This window comes from Zootoca vivipara, chromosome 6 (assembly GCF_965207765.1).
Source record: "Zootoca vivipara chromosome 6, rZooViv2.hap1.1, whole genome shotgun sequence".
In the NCBI taxonomy this organism is placed as follows: domain Eukaryota; kingdom Metazoa; phylum Chordata; class Lepidosauria; order Squamata; family Lacertidae; genus Zootoca; species Zootoca vivipara.
This window is the reverse complement of record NC_142589.1, coordinates 55,784,114-55,799,716: the sequence shown is the minus strand read 5'-3', so window position 1 is coordinate 55,799,716 and position 15,603 is coordinate 55,784,114. Positions and strand designations below refer to the sequence as shown.

The following is a 15,603-nucleotide window of genomic DNA, read 5'->3' as shown; positions in this document are numbered from 1 at the left end:
CATGCAGGTCACCTCTGGCTGGGATCACTAGGATTTGGGAAACTAAATCAGCTAACAAACCCCACCCACCCAGTCTACCGTGGTGGAAGGGCTTCTGGAACAAGAGTAAAGAGGGAGCAGCAACTGGGGACTGGAAGCATAAGCAGATGGTGGGGTCGGTGGACACGACCTTGAGGGTCTGCGCCCAAGAGGAAAGAGCATAAGCTAAGAGCATAAGAAGATCCCTGATGGATCAAGTCAAAGGCCCATCTCACCCAGCATCCCACAGGGATCAACTAGATGCCTCTGGAAAGCCTGCAAGCTGGACTTGTGGTCCCCATAAACTGCTATTCAGAGGCTTGTTGCCTCTAACAGTGGAGGCAGAACAGAGACCTTGTGACTAATAGTCACTGATAGCCTCATCCTCTATGAGTTTGTGTTATCCTGCTCTGAAGGTTTAGCATGACTAAACTCTCCCCAGCATGAGCTGATGGCAGGATGGTTAGAAAGCGGAGAGATGCTTTTTGATGCTGGAGTTTCTTTGGATTTGTCTAGTCTAATCCTTTTTTGAAATTTCTGTAAATTTTATTGATTTAGCTTTTACTGAGCCTGTAATCTTTTGTGTGTTATCTTCTTGTGCATCCCTTTGGTAGCTTTCAGTTGTGAAGCTGCTTATAAATCTGCAAAGGAAATAAATATACAATACATAAAAGCCATCCAAGCTGATGACCATCATCACTACACCCGGTGGAAGCCCGTTTGCTAGAAGTCTCTTTCCACAAGGAACAGCTCAGCAACAACACTGAGATGGCTCCAATCAGTAAGCTCAGTCCCACACCACATGCAGGGCAGGGAAGAAATGAATGGTGAGTCAAAAGGCCGAATTATAAAAATATGGTGCTTGTGTATTTAGACTCAAAGGCTTGACATATACATGGGCCACATTTGCTTGTAATAATAAGTCAGGGTGCATTCCTGCTTTGCTCCTTCCTTAGTGCAAATGGGAGATTCACAACTGAGCTTGGCTTCCCATTGCATCCTAACCTAACCATCCTTTGAGGGAGGCAGGCAAAGACAACTTCAGAGTCTGTTCCAGTCTGACTGTCTCTCCCCCCCCCCCTGCCCGTGCATAGGACCATTGGCCTTGTGGGAAGGAAGAAGAGAGCAAGGGAGGCAAGTAGGGAAAATAAAACCAGGACCTGCTTCAGTTGGTCACGACCACAGGGTCATCTTTTGGTTCAAAACTATGTAATTGTTTTAGCGAGTTTAAAATAAAATCACCTTAAGTACCTGAGCAGAAAGGCAGTATATAAATTTAAACAACCAATCACCAGGGATTGTGGTTTCTTGTTCCCTAACAAGCCATTATCTGTAACCAGCTTTAAGCCATGGTTTGTTGAGCCCTTACAGAGCACACGTTGTTAGGAAGCAACAAACCACAGTCCTTGGTTCAGGCAGGAAGGGAAGGGAAGGCTTCACCCTGCTTTGCTTATCCAGGGGAGGAACAAGGTGGGAACAACTGGGCAGTCAGTAGCAGGCTACTCATTTCTGGTAAACCATGATACTGAGAAACCCTCACTGAGAAACCCTCAGTGCCCCACCTGCTTCTCCATCCTTGCTGGCTCTGCTTCCCCCGCCCCCACCTGTCTGTGGTTCAGCATGGCTTGGAGGCTCAATACAAAGTGTCAAAGGAGGCTCTGTTGAGATGGTGACCTCATTGGCCATCTTAAGGCTCCAGCCAAAGCCAAGCATCAGCCAAGACAGAGATATGGCAGAGGCAGGGGGCAGTGACAACTCTGTTCAGCTTTGACTTCTCGGTCTGATGCTGGATGAGCCACTGGGTGTGTTATTGCCCTTGCTAAAGTGCTTTCCTTCCCACCTCCTTTGCCTGGCCCTTTCCACTGCAGACCACCCCTCCAGTTTTGGACTCCTCACTCCTTGGCCTCTAATCAGCTAGCTAAGTGCAGCTTTGGGCAATGGCCATAGTGTAGCATGCTAGAACACATGCTTTGTATGCATAAGGTCTCAGGTTCAATCCCTGTCATCTCCAGATAGGGCTAGGAATGGGAATGTTCCACCTGAAACCTTGGAGAGCTGCTGCCAGTAAGTGTAGGCAATGCTGAGCTAGATGGATCAGTGATATAAAGTACTGTCTAGGAGCCACAGCTCAGTGGCGGAGCATTTCTTCTGCAAGAAGGTCCTAGGTCCAATCCTTGGAATCTCCAAAGAGGGTTGGGAAAGGTCCCTGTCTGAAACCCAGGAGAGCCGCTGCCAGTCAGTGCAGACAATACTGAGCTAGATGCACCACAGGTCTGACACTGAATAAGGCAGCTTCCTATGTTCCTGAAAATTATCCACTGCTTCCAAGGCCTGGTCCTGCCAACAGCCAGAGACCCTGCAGTGTCTGACACATGGATATAATTGCAAAAATCCTCACTCAGCACAGAAGGTTGACAGAGGTCATGTACAAAATCAGTCATTAAGAAGGCCTATTTGCCCAATGAACCAATCAAACAAGGAAGGCTTTGTTTCCAACAGGGCTGCATGACACCAGACACTCTTCTCCTTCCCATTTTTGTGGCCCCAGGCACCAGGCAGCTCACAAAAATTGGATGATGAGCTGTGTATGGCCAGAGGGGCTCCCTATTGTACAAGCCTGGCCTACAGTCTTGCTCTGAAAAGCACACAACACCCGAAGGACAGGAGCAGTGTGGAGGGGGGGGGAACAAAAGCATGCGGGAGGCAGCCCTCTTGGTTTCTCAGAAGAGATTTATGGCAACCAGTGAGAGTCACAGCCTCCTCAGTGGAACTACAGACAGGCTGCAATCTGACACTGCTTTGTTCTGCTTAGAACACATTACGGCAAAACGCCTTCTTCTGCAATGCTAAAATAACCAACAAGCTAAATTTCAGAACAATCGGTACTGGAATGCAGAGCCCGATCTAATTCCATGCGGCTTTCACATTTAAAAATACAAAGACCCCCCCGCCAATTAATGCAAAGCATGGTTTATTTTAACCATAGTTTTTCAACAAACCACAGATCACCTCACAGATGAAAAAAGAAGGCATGGTTTGTTTCCTCTAAACTTGGGTTGTTTTCCAACTGTTCTTACCTTGTGATTTTGTAGCTTGATGAGAGTGTGGGGTGAACAAACCATGGCTGTTGGGTTTGGAAAGACTGCCAAACAATAGTTAAAACAGGCCACAATTTGTAAGCCAACAACAAACCATGGTTAGCCGGTTTGCTGCATTGTGTCCAGGCATTCAAACAAACCACAGTTAGGCTAAAGAAAACAATGGTTTTCCCAGTGCAATGTAGTGGCTAGAGTGTTGGACTAGGACTTGGGAGACCAAGGTTCAAATCCTCAGCCATGAAGCTCATTGAGAAATCTTGGACTAGTCATCATCTTTCAATCCAACCTACCTCACAGGGTTGTTGTTCTCCACTTTAGAGAACAGCTGGGATATAAAAGTAATAACAGAATAAATACATTAAAAAGGGATGAAAAGCAGATTTTGCCTTGGAGGGTGGATGAATCCAGGCTGGTGAGCAGGCTAAGGTAGTTTTCTTTTTTAAAAAAATTATTTATTTTTTGGTGTGTGTTATTTGTACTCCAAATGCTTTTAAACTGTTGATTAATTATTGGTCACTTTATATTTTAATGGGTCTTCATACACTTTTGTGTTTTTATTTCAAATATTTTGTTGTTGTTGCTTCAAAGCAGTAGTGAAGTCCGATTTCTGAGTGCAAAGGTCTTTGAACCAGCTTGGGGGGGGGGGAGTTTGTTTGTGTTCTGTGCTAGTGATGGAAGCTGCAGGCATCTAGTGAAAGCCTGAGCTTCCCTGGGGAGCTAACTCTTTATTCTTTTATTTCCACTACCTGGTAAAAGCAGCAGGAGGAAGCATTATAGCCAGGAGGGTCTTTAATTCACTTAGACATCCTACTTCCTGACACTGCCTACCACTAATAGTCCTAAGATTTCATAAAGTGTGTGTGTATGTGCTGGACAGAGATTGGGGGAAGGATAGCAAATCTAAGTTGATTCCATACATCAGAAGAGAGAGCCCAATTGTACTGGCTCCAGCTAGAGGGTGGAAAGAACAAGGTCTATTTTATCCCCTCTCCTTGACCTATCTTTTTCACTCAAGTGGCACTCCAGTGATTCTGTTCAAAGGCCCTCCTTGGTTTACTCTCTCAGGAATGAGACCTTTTTCTGTGGCCAAGACTAATTCAGGGCCTGCGTGTGAACATCAGTATGTGGCGAAACGTTTCCTGGATTATACCATGTGAGAGTTTCAAACCGTTGACTACTCTGTTGTGGGGGGTGGGCAGTGGAAAGAAACCTACTTCCTTCAAGGAGAAAGACAGCTCTTCAGGAGAAAGGACTTGCACTGCTTTTCTATGGGAACAAAGTAGTTACATTTTGACTTAATGCTAAGCTATGGTTTCTAATGAGTAACCACAGTTAGTTGGAAACAGAAGTAAAAGCTTCCAGTCTTCACACTGGAAGCTTTCAGTTTTGTTTGCCAACTAGCAGAAGCCATGGTTTTCACTATGGTTTAAGGAAACAAGCCACCTTCAAACTGCGGTTAGTGCTAGCCGTAGTTAAAGTAAGGCCAGTATGTGTGTGTTTCCGTGTGGTTGCAGCATTCAGCAATGCAGTTTCCCTCTCACCCAGGAGGAATTTTAGCCCCAGAGACCATTTCTGAGGAAAAGGCTACCACAAGCTGATTTTCCCTCTCACACTCCCCACTTCATGTTGAAAAATCACAAATTACCCAGGCCCTGAAAGGCTAAAAAACAACTTTCAACCCCCAGACCATGTTAGTGATTTCAGGAGACCATTTTATTATGCTTAGATATGATTGTGTGACTCTGTCTAGCCAAAGGAAAGAGGACTTGAAGCTCACCTGAGGTTGTAGGACTCCAACTCACATAAGCCCTAGTTATTGTGGTGAATGGTCAGGGATGATAGGAGTTGTAGTTCAGCAATGTCTAATGAGCCAAAGGTTTGTGACCTCTGGTCTATTAGTAGAGACTAGAGACAAAAGAGAACTTATCTTTTGGGAAAGTAGGAAAACCGAGGCAGGGGTGAAGGAAGGGAGGGGGGAATCCAAGGAGCTAGTTACTAACCAGGGCAGAGAGCAATATTGCAGGATTTATTCTGCACCTCAGGCCCCTTGCAGGCCTTTCCGCCGTGCTGTGGAGCAACGCATTGCCGCATTCTGGTCCGCGACCCTTGCCCACAAGTCATCGTGCACAGACTCCAGGGGGACCAATCCTCCCATAGGCCGTGAACTGCAACACAGCACACAGCAATCATGGCTGGGCCTCCATCTCAGCCAGGGAGGGGAAAGGTGTGTGCTTGGGAGTAGCAGAGCAGGAAAGGCGTATTTGGGGTACAAAGAAGGTTTGCACAGGGTCAGTGGAGAAAGAATGAAACAGAGAAAAGGAGTAGTGCTTCGCCCTATCTTCTGAGGATAGAACGCATAGCAACTGGTCTGAGACGCGGGGGGCAGAGGTATAGGCACATCACTATGAGTAACTTTCTACTTATAAGGCTTAACATTATGAAGATCTTTCTGCTTATAAATCATTGCAAGAAAGACCTGGTGAATTAGACGCTGACAAATCCCATTCAATGCTGGGGTGTTTTGTTTGTTTGTTTGTTTGTTGCTTGTTGTTGTTGTTTGCTTTTTTGAACCCATCACAGTGAATACCCAAAATGTTGCCTGAGGGAATTCAGGAGCAGATTCAACCAGGAACCCCAAGTTCAATTCCCAACATCACCACATTGGGCTGGGAAAGACCCCTGACTGAAACCCTAGAACAGGCATCCCCAAACTTCGGCCCTCCAGATGTTTTGGACTACAATTCCCATCTTCCCCGACCACTGGTCCTGTTAGCTAGGGATCATGGGAGTTGTAGGCCAAAACATCTGGAGGGCCACAGTTTGGGGATGCCTGCCCTAGAATGTCAATACTTGGTTGTATAAACCAATGGTGTGACTGGGTAAAAAGGAAGTTTTTCCTTTTTCCTAGGGCAACAAACAAACTCTGGCCAAAGGAAGGACTGCAAAGAGACAACATACAGCAGCCAAGGAAGCCTCTCAACAACATTCAGCCAGAGTAGACCATGTGGCATTGCCTAACCTTATAAAAGCTTCCAGATCAAGCTGATTTATCAGCTTGGGCAAATAGAGTTCAAAGCTGCTCCAGTTTTCCTGTGTGAGACTCTCTTTCAGCCCTCTCCCTGGATCTCTAACCATTTCAGGAAAAGCTTCTGATCTCAAATGTATCCATGGGATATCCAAACTGTATGAAGTTTCAATGCTAGTCAGCCCTAGTTGACAAGGTCCAGTTGATCAGACTCCATATTTGCTAGTCTGTCTACTGAGTTTCTCCAGCAAGTCTATCCAGATGGGAGATGTGGCCAAGGTGACATCATTCTCTGTGGCAGCTCCTAAGTTGTGGAATTCCCCTCCCCACAGAGGTGTGCTTGACGCCTTCATTGCTTCATTGTGCAGCTTCTGTCACATACAGAAGACACACTTCTTTACCCTGGTTTTTGAAATTTGAGATCTTATGCGCCAGGTACAGGGGGCCCTGGGTGCTTCAACCCCCCCCCCAACATTCCCCATGAAGGGGTCAGGTACCCACATATTTTTTTGCATCGGGACCGTATGCATCCAACGTCAGCATGTATGATGTCAGCACATCCACTGATGTCTGCGTGTGACGTCAGCATGCTGTGGGGGCATGCTGATATCAGGTGCACACACTGGTGGGCTTGCTGACATTGGGCATGCATGTACGCCTATGGCATGCATGACCCTAGGCACCCACAGTCCCGGGTCCAAGCTGGCAGGCCTGCTTGAGATATATAGTGATCCACGCTAGCTGTGATTGAAATTTGTTTCAAACGTTTTAAAATCTTGTACAGTGGAACCTCAGGTTGTGGACGTAATCCGTGACGGAGGCACATCTACAACCCACAGCATTCGTATCCCACAGCGCTGCATCTGCGTACGCACGTGACGCGATTTGGCACTACTGCACATGCGGCAAAACCCGGAAGTAACCCTTTCCGGTACTTCCAGGTTTCCCGCGGTACACAACCTGAAAACGCGTAACCCAAAGCGTCTGTAACCCAAGGTACCACTGTATTTTACATTGCTCTGACGCACCCCGGGACCTTCTGGTGAAGAGCATGTAATAATAATTCTGATAAATAAGTAAGAGATACTTTGTCTCTATTGTGTGCTAGGAAACATCTTCCCCAAGGCATTTAGTTGCCTAGTGTCAGAAGGCAGAATGGTGAATTATCTGGACTTTCCACCTGCCCACAAAGACAGTTTTTATCTTCTGTTACATTCCCCCAAAGTCAAATCAGTGCTCCGTCATTTCAAGAGAGCAGCAGAATCCCCATTACTGAAAAATAGAATACATTTTGCTTCCCCACCTTCCCTGTTATGAAAGTACACAGCTACATAAACAGACATCGGAGGTTTATTACACCCTCCGTTCTGCTGTCTAGTCCAGCTTGGGTGGAAAGAGGAACAGACAGGCAGTCAAACTCTGTTCTAAAAATGGTCGGCATACATCACAAGCACATCCTCTTCTTGATTTAAGCTTTGCAGAGAGCTGGCTAAAAGTGTTCAGTTTTTTAAATGCAGCTGGAAATTATCTGCTTTAAAAGAAACTGCAATCTAAAGTGTTCTAACACTGCAAGATTGACAAAAATATAATTTGGCTTTTTTTTATAAAAAAAGCTGGCAAAATTAAATATTTTTTGAGCATAATTGGGTGAAGCATGACAACAAGAAATGTACCAGAAAATGAACCTCTCTACACTTCTGTAGCAGGCTAGATTGTTGTACAATTAAGCCAATTGTGCATGCAATGTGCAACAATTATCCAGATCTGCATAAATTTATACTACAGCCTGTGGTTTTGAATGGGGACAAGCATGATGTGGAATTAAGGCAGTTGCACATGCAATTCACGACAGATACTCCTGTCTGCATTCATTTATGCTCCAGTTGATACTTATGAATGGATGGGGAGGGTGATGCACAATGAAAATAAAGCACATCCTTTGCATGCAGAAGGCGTCAAGTTCAATCTTTGATGGCATCTCTGGGTAGGCCTGGGAAAGACTCCTGCACGAAACCCTAGAGAGCCATTGCCAGCCAGTGTAGAATAGCTTCCCAAGTTGGTGCCCTCCAGATGTTTTGCACTACCACTCTCATCAGCCCCAGCCAGCACTGCAATAGTCAGGGATGGTGGGGGTTGTAGGGGACATTTAGAGGATACCATGCTGGGGAAGGCTGGTGCAAATAATACTGAGCTACAAGGGCCAGTGTGACTTAAGGCAGCTTCCTATGCTCCTAACTGCATATGCAATGAGTGACAATGATTCATATATGTATTGCTGCTTTTGCTCCTGAATGGACAGCATAATGCCTGCAGTTGGCTGCCACCAGGGGATGGAGGGTTTCACCTGCCTTGCCCCACACTCTTCATAAGGCGATTGCTTTATGGATATTCTGGCTGAACCTCTTAATAAGTTGTACGCTTGCTTAAATGTTAATATATGTTAAATGAATGGTTAATTGTTGATTATTATTGCTGTGAGTTTTTTTTTGGGGGGGGGGTTATGTTGTATGCCCGCATCCCATCTAATTCCTGAATCCAGCAAGGGTTAAAATCTAATGGCAGATTCAATTCTTGAAATAGCCAGCCAGCTTCTTGGTAATGGTCCTATGTATGAGTGGCAGGAGGCAAATGGGTCAGCCCACTCCTGATGGGCCCCCTCCCTCACCTGGCTAGAAGTGAGAAAGACAAAAGGTAGAGCTGAGCATGTGAGCTGGGCTAGAAGCAGGCTGTAGGCAGAACCATGAGAAGGAAAGCCATTCTGGATTTCTACTTGGATCCAAGGCTGTGATGATTGTAGGAGCAAAAGCTTCTGGGGTGTTGAGCCCCTCCATCATAGGCTCAGGTTGTATATACAGTGGTACCTCGGGTTACAAATGCTTCAGGTTATAAATGCTTCAGGTTACAAACTCCGCTAACCCAGAAATAGTACCTCATGTTAAGAACTTTGCTTCAGGATGAGAACAGAAATCGCGCGGCAGCAGGAGGCCCCATTAGCTAAAGTGGTGCTTCAGGTTAAGAACAGTTTCAGGTTAAGAACGGACCTCCGGAACGAATTAAGTTCTTAACCAGAGGTACCACTGTATTTGTAAATAAACCATCATAAAGGCACCACAGTCTCCGTTGTCCCTCATTCAAAGGAAACTGAACCCTTGGTAAGCACCTGGAACCCCTGGAATCTTGCACTGCTTGGAGATTGGGGTGGTGTACAACATGAATATTTTAGCAGTTATGAGTCTAATCGTGCATTGTTTACTGCGTTGCTGTATTTAGATTTAGTTTTTTTCTGCGAACCACATTGAACAGAGTTGTACTTTGGGGTAATGTGGTCTATCAATAACTGGAAATGACAACCTTGGCAATTGGCAATCACAATCTGGATCTGCTTTTCAAAATAAAAAATAAAAAAAATGACACATCCACATTTACTGGTGACAAGCCTCTCAAATGTGTAATGCTTCTCATGTGGGAAAGAAGAATTACCTTCCAGGACACAGGCACCAGTATCCCACCCCACCCCTGTTACATAATACCAACGTGTGATTAGAATTATAGAATGATTGAGTAGGAAAGGATCCCAAAGTCATCTAGTGCAACCCACTGCAATGAAGGGATCCTGCCCACAGCCATCCCTGGGTGGGTTTGAACTACCAATCTTCTGATCAACAGCCAGATGCATTGACCCATTGTGCCACTGGTTGGGGCTGGCCAAGAAAGAACGACTCAGCATCAGTGCCCTACAGTGGAGGGCTCATGCATGCACACTCTACATCAGGCATCCCCAAACTTCGGCCCTCCAGATGTTTTGGACTACAAGTCCCATCATCCGTGACCACTGATCTTCTGAACTAGGGATCATGGGAGTTGTAGGCCAAAACATCTGGAGGGCCGCAGTTTGGGGATGCCTGCTCTACATGAACCATACTTCATGCCTGGATATAGAAATGTCTCTGGAGCAACAACATACTGCAATTGCCCACCTGACATTCTAAGAACATAAGAATGTCAACACAGTGGCCAACCAGATGCCTGGGGGAAGCCAACATTGCAAGCACGATCTGAGCACTCTCCCTTCCTTTGGTTCCAGCAACTGGTATTCAGAAGCATTGCTGCCTCCTAATATGGCAAGTAGCTTTTGATACCCCTCTCATCCAAGAATTTGTCTAATCCTCTTTTAAAGCCATCCAGATTGGTAACCATCCCTGCTTCCTATAGGAGTGAGTTCCGTAGTTTAACTATACACTGCATGAAGAAGTACATTATTTTATCTCTACTGAATCTTCGAACACTCAGCTTCATTGGATGTCCACGATTTTCATGTTATGAGAGAAGGTTCCCCCCCTCCTCAACCCACTTTCTCCATGCCATGCATAATTTTATAAACTTATATCATGTCACCTCTTGCTCACCACTCTCTAAAAGATCATTCCAGCAACTGTTCCTGGTGGGATCAAGTGAGCTTTGGGCTACGGTGTAATTTTAAAGCACATTCAAAGCACAGTCCTCTACCAAGAATTGTGAGCACTGCAGTTTATCCCTCACAGATTTACAATTCTCTGCAACCCTTAACAAACTGCCCAGAATTATTGGAGGGTGGAAAATGTGCTTTAAATGCATACCCAGCCAAAATTTGTGGTCATTTTGTGGTCATTTTGATCTATTTTTCCAGTCCCATTTCTGCCTCCTTGCACAAGCTTTCAAAATTGAGGAAAGTAAGTGTAAAGGTTAAACTGCCATCAGTTGCTACCAAACCCTTGTCTCTTGGATGTGAGATCACAGCAGCCATTACAAATAATATGAAAAAGGGAGAAATTACCCAAGATATTTTGGGTTTTGCCTTGACAGTGGATGCCAATACAAAGAAAACTGATTTCCATCATCCAGTTCCTCTCAAGCTGAGAACTCTTTCAAGAACACTTGAACAGCTTCCTGGTCAAACTTAATCAATGCTTCATTTATCATTAAATCCATTCACAATATCTTACATCCAGACTTGCAGGTGTTTTAATGATTGGAATTAGGAATGGAGTATGGTTCTTCATTTTCTCTTTGCACAAACCTGGGGAAACTTTCTTTGAAGTCTGCTGCATTTTCCAAAAATTAATATTCAGCTTTGCTAATGTAAGAACTAGCAGGTTTTCTTTTTAATTCTGATCTCTCTGCCTTACAAGGGACCCAGGAGTTGTGCTGATTAGCACTCAAGACAGATATTAATAATTACTGGCTTTTAATATTTTCAAAGGGAGAGAGGACATTGTTTGGTTATACCAGCATACTTTGGGGAAACCTGAGACCTTTTGTGATGTACAGAAGCCAGTGTAATGGGCTTTTACAAGTAGGGAGTGGTAATTGGGCTTGCTTCACATTTTAATTGTAAGCCTGTCTAATTCACACTTCCCATAATAATATGCAAACCAAAACACAACTACCTTTTGAAATTTGCACTTCTCTTAATTTTGCAGTGCTGTTTCTAACCCCAAAATGTATGTATAAGGGAAAGTATGCATAAAATGCATATATTAGTGAAAACAATATGCAAACATGCAGTTTAAAAAATGTGTGAGTTAGGCAAAATTGCATACCAAATGTTTTAGGAGAAATGTGCAGTAAAATGCTGGTGGATTTTCACAGGAACTTTTTTAAAAAGTTACCAAAAACATCTTTTTGTTCATACATCCCACTTTTTTCTTGGATTTGGTTAATTTCATGCCTGAGGAAACACAGCAGCTTCTGGACTACTTTCTAATTTCCAGCTAACCCAACGACCATTCCTGTGTAAGTTGTTCCTTGCTCTCTCTCCCCCCCTTTTTTCTTTTCTTTTCTAATATGCCTATTGGATGCCTTTTGCTCTTCTGTGTAATTTGCCCCATAATCTAAATATGCTTTCTGGGTTGTTTATCCATGGAAAGATTCATGAGGTGAAACCTAAAAACAAGATGAGGAATTATCTTTCACCTCCAACAGGCCAACGAGAAATTCAGGGATATCTAGCCTTTGATGAGTTGAGATTAAACAGAATGATGTGGAGGTAAAAACAACTTTTATATAGATATATAAATATTTCTACAATGACCTCCTGAGCTCTCCCCGTTCAGCTTTGTTCAGTGTTTTCATGCTGGCATTAGATTTTTCAAGCAGATAGTGATCCATCATTGATTAGCTGTCATAGGCTCTGAATGCTAATTAGTGCATTTCAACTCTTCAACCTCATTTAAATCAAAGATACTAAAAGCACCACAGTTTTCCAGGGCATGCAAAAGCCAGTGTGACTTGAAAAGAAGAAGGAAGCCCAAGGACACTTTCAAAAGCGTGCCTAAAGTAAATATTCTTATTTTAAAAAATGAGCACGTCAATTAAGTATGTATGTAGCACCAGAGTTCTGAAACTTGCAACTGCAGCATGCCATGCTAGGGATGCCCACTGACTTTGATGGCTTTAAAAGACAATGAGGCAAAGTAACATAAGAAGAATCTTCTGGATCAGGACAGTGGTCCATCTAATCCAGCATCCTGTTCTCACAGCAGGCAACCAGATACCAGTGTTAGAAACTGAGATGTGAAAGCTAAGAGCTAAATGGCACCTCAAACCTAAGTTATGGGCACAACAACAGAATGTCTAGGCACACTTTTTTTAATAACAAGAATACAAAGATGAAAATAAATGAACTGCAGCTAAAATATTATGTTCGTTTTTTCACATGGTCTAGTCCTTCCCCTGCCCACCCCCCTAATATTCTTAAGAGGGTCTCTTCTCCGGTCTTCAGAGAGTAACTGGAAGTGGGGAGGCAGGAAAAGGTGCTCCTTTCCTTCCACTCTACAGTTTTAATCTGAAATTTCAGGTGCAGTGCTGCCCCAGAGCTCAGAAACTGCTCACACTAATGAAATTCCCTGTCACAAAATGCGCCTAGAACAATGGGAGTTTCGAACACTGCCAGATACTTGTGGGGAAACCACAAGCAGGACCTGAGCACAGGAACATTCTCCCCTCCAGCAGTTTTGAGCAACTGGTTTTCAGAAACCCTTCTGCCTCCATGGAGGGTGGGGTATCATGTCTAATAGACATTGATAGCCTTCTCCTCCAGGAATCTGTACAATCCTCTTTAATAGCCACCCAAATTGCTGGCTATCACTGCCTCCTGGAGGAGCAAGTTCCATAACTCAATGATGCGCTGCATGAATCAACACTTTCTTTTAAGTGTTCCAAATCTTCTCCCATTCAGCTTCATTGGATGTCTGTTAGAGGCAAAAGTGGGTACACCAGGAACTTATCAAGGGAAGAATTTGGATCTGAAGAATTGAAACCTTCTTAGTCCCCTGGCATGCCCACCAAAATGAGGGAGGTGGGGATATACCAGCCATGCAGCTGTAATAAGCATTTATACTGCCAGTGGAAGCAAGGAGAGGGAAACTGTAAAATCTCCACCAGCCAGGAAAAAAGCATTGGGAGGGAAAACAAAATGCAAGAGAAGACTCCCACCCTCCCTTCCTGTGCCTGGCAAGGCTTTTGATATCTCTGATATCCCCTTGGCTCTCTCCCAGCCTAGAGGCAGGATGGCTCCCAGCAGTGGGGCTGCTCCTATATTCCTGGGAATTACCTACATTGAACTCCATGGGAATTGCTTATGAGTAGGCATGCATGTGTAGGACTGCAGTTTTGGTAAAGTTTCAGGGGTATGCGATATGATGAAAGGCAGTTTCTAAGAATTTTCAGGTGGGGTAGTGATCCTTGTCTATAAGATGGCCAAGGGGGCTTCCTCTTCTTTTTGGATTACAACAGCGGCAAGAGCAACAACAGCCTTGGCCCCACACTTTCAAGTGTGGGTTGCCTTGGCTCTCCTCAGTTTGATGCCAGTTTGATGCCAAACCACCCATTATGAAGGGAAACCCATGATTTTATACTTATTCATTTATTTATAGCTGTATTTATTGCTGAATGAAACAAAAGCAGGCTGGGAGAAAGGAGCAGCAGTGCCGGGGTCAGATGTTTCACTCTTTCTCCTGACAACCCCACAATTTCAAACTCACCTCCAGCTGCTGCCTACCTTGCATTTTCCCTCAGCAGGGTAAAGGCAGGGGAGGGAGGGATAAGAGAGATTGAGAAAGAGGGGAGAGGGTTAAGCATCCCATCCTCAGCACCACTGCCCCAATTCAGTATCGTCCTGCCTGCTTTTAAGGCAGCCATCCTATGCATGTTGACTGGGAGTAAGCCCCGTTGAGCATCCTTCTGAGTAAACACGCACAGGATTGTGCTGGAAGTAAAATTCTGTATATCCGGGAAAGCCAACACTGTGCTCTTGTTTTGGACCACAATTCCCATTATACTTGACCATTGGCCATGCTTGCTGGGGCTGATGGGAACTGGAGTCCAAGAACATCTGCAGGCCACTGTGGTTGGCTACCCCTACTGAATCTGTTTGGGAGATGCAATCACCCAACTCTCAAAATAAGGGTCCATTTAAAGTAAGGTGGTTCAATGCACGGCCCTTTGAGCCCCTCACACTGCCTTCCCAAGTGCTGGGATCTGGGAAGGAGGTGTGAGGGCTCTGACAGGGTCCTAGAGTCCTCCAGGCTCCTTCCCAAAGCTTAGTTCAGGTTTCCTCAACCTTGGCCTTCCAGAGGTTTTGAGACTACAATTCCCATCATCCCTCACCACTGATCCTGCTAGCTAGAGATCACGGGAGTTGTAGGTCAAAAACATCTGGAGGGCTGAGGTTGAGGAAGCCTGGCTTAGTTATTGCTTTCCCAGCTTTGGGAAGGAGGTGGGAGAGCTCTAGGACCCTGGTGTGTTTGTGTCAAATTTTGGCCTCACTCCCCCACCCCCACCCTGCACGACAAACCCTGCAGGTTCAAAGTACTCTTGTGGCTCACTTGGTAAGAAAAGTTGGGCTTCCTTGAGGTAAAGGCTTCCTGATACACTCACTGGCTCAAGGGAGAACAGATTCAGTTTTTACACAATTTTGCATCATGTCCTTTTAACGGACTGGGGCATTGATCAGGCAGGAGAGATGTCTTGTTGCACGATGGATAAAATACTCTTTAATTAAACAGGGCACATTAAAAAACGTGTGGCAAATTTACGGCAAGCTGTTTTAGTCATTTTTATTTCATTAATACTTCACAGTACTTATGGGTTATGGCTGAATCGCCTTTATAACTAATTAGACCTATTAAGTGTCTCATCCTTGCGAACCAGAATTGAACCTGTCCTTTGGGGTGGGGTGAGGTGGGGGTGGGGTGGGGTGCCAAATGGGTTACTAAATCTTCCTTGGGACTGAACTAGAAGTGACAGAGGCAAAGCTAAATCGAAAACATAACAGAACCAAATATTTCAGAGGATGTTTATTCCTGCTTCTAAGAGTGCAGCCACATTAGCATATGAATGTTAATAATGCCAGTTGGAATGAACATTCTGGGAATACAAAACAAAGCACGATGACAGACAGGCAACTCTCACGAAAGCAACCTG

The 15,603-nt window shown here is 44.7% G+C and overlaps 1 protein-coding gene across 1 annotated transcript in view; it reads right to left on the bottom strand.

The window, feature by feature from the left end:
* ADGRB2 (adhesion G protein-coupled receptor B2) overlaps nt 1–15,603 on the bottom strand; it is a 163,314-nt gene that overhangs the window by 72,104 nt on the left and 75,607 nt on the right. The gene's annotated exons all lie outside the window — the stretch shown is intronic.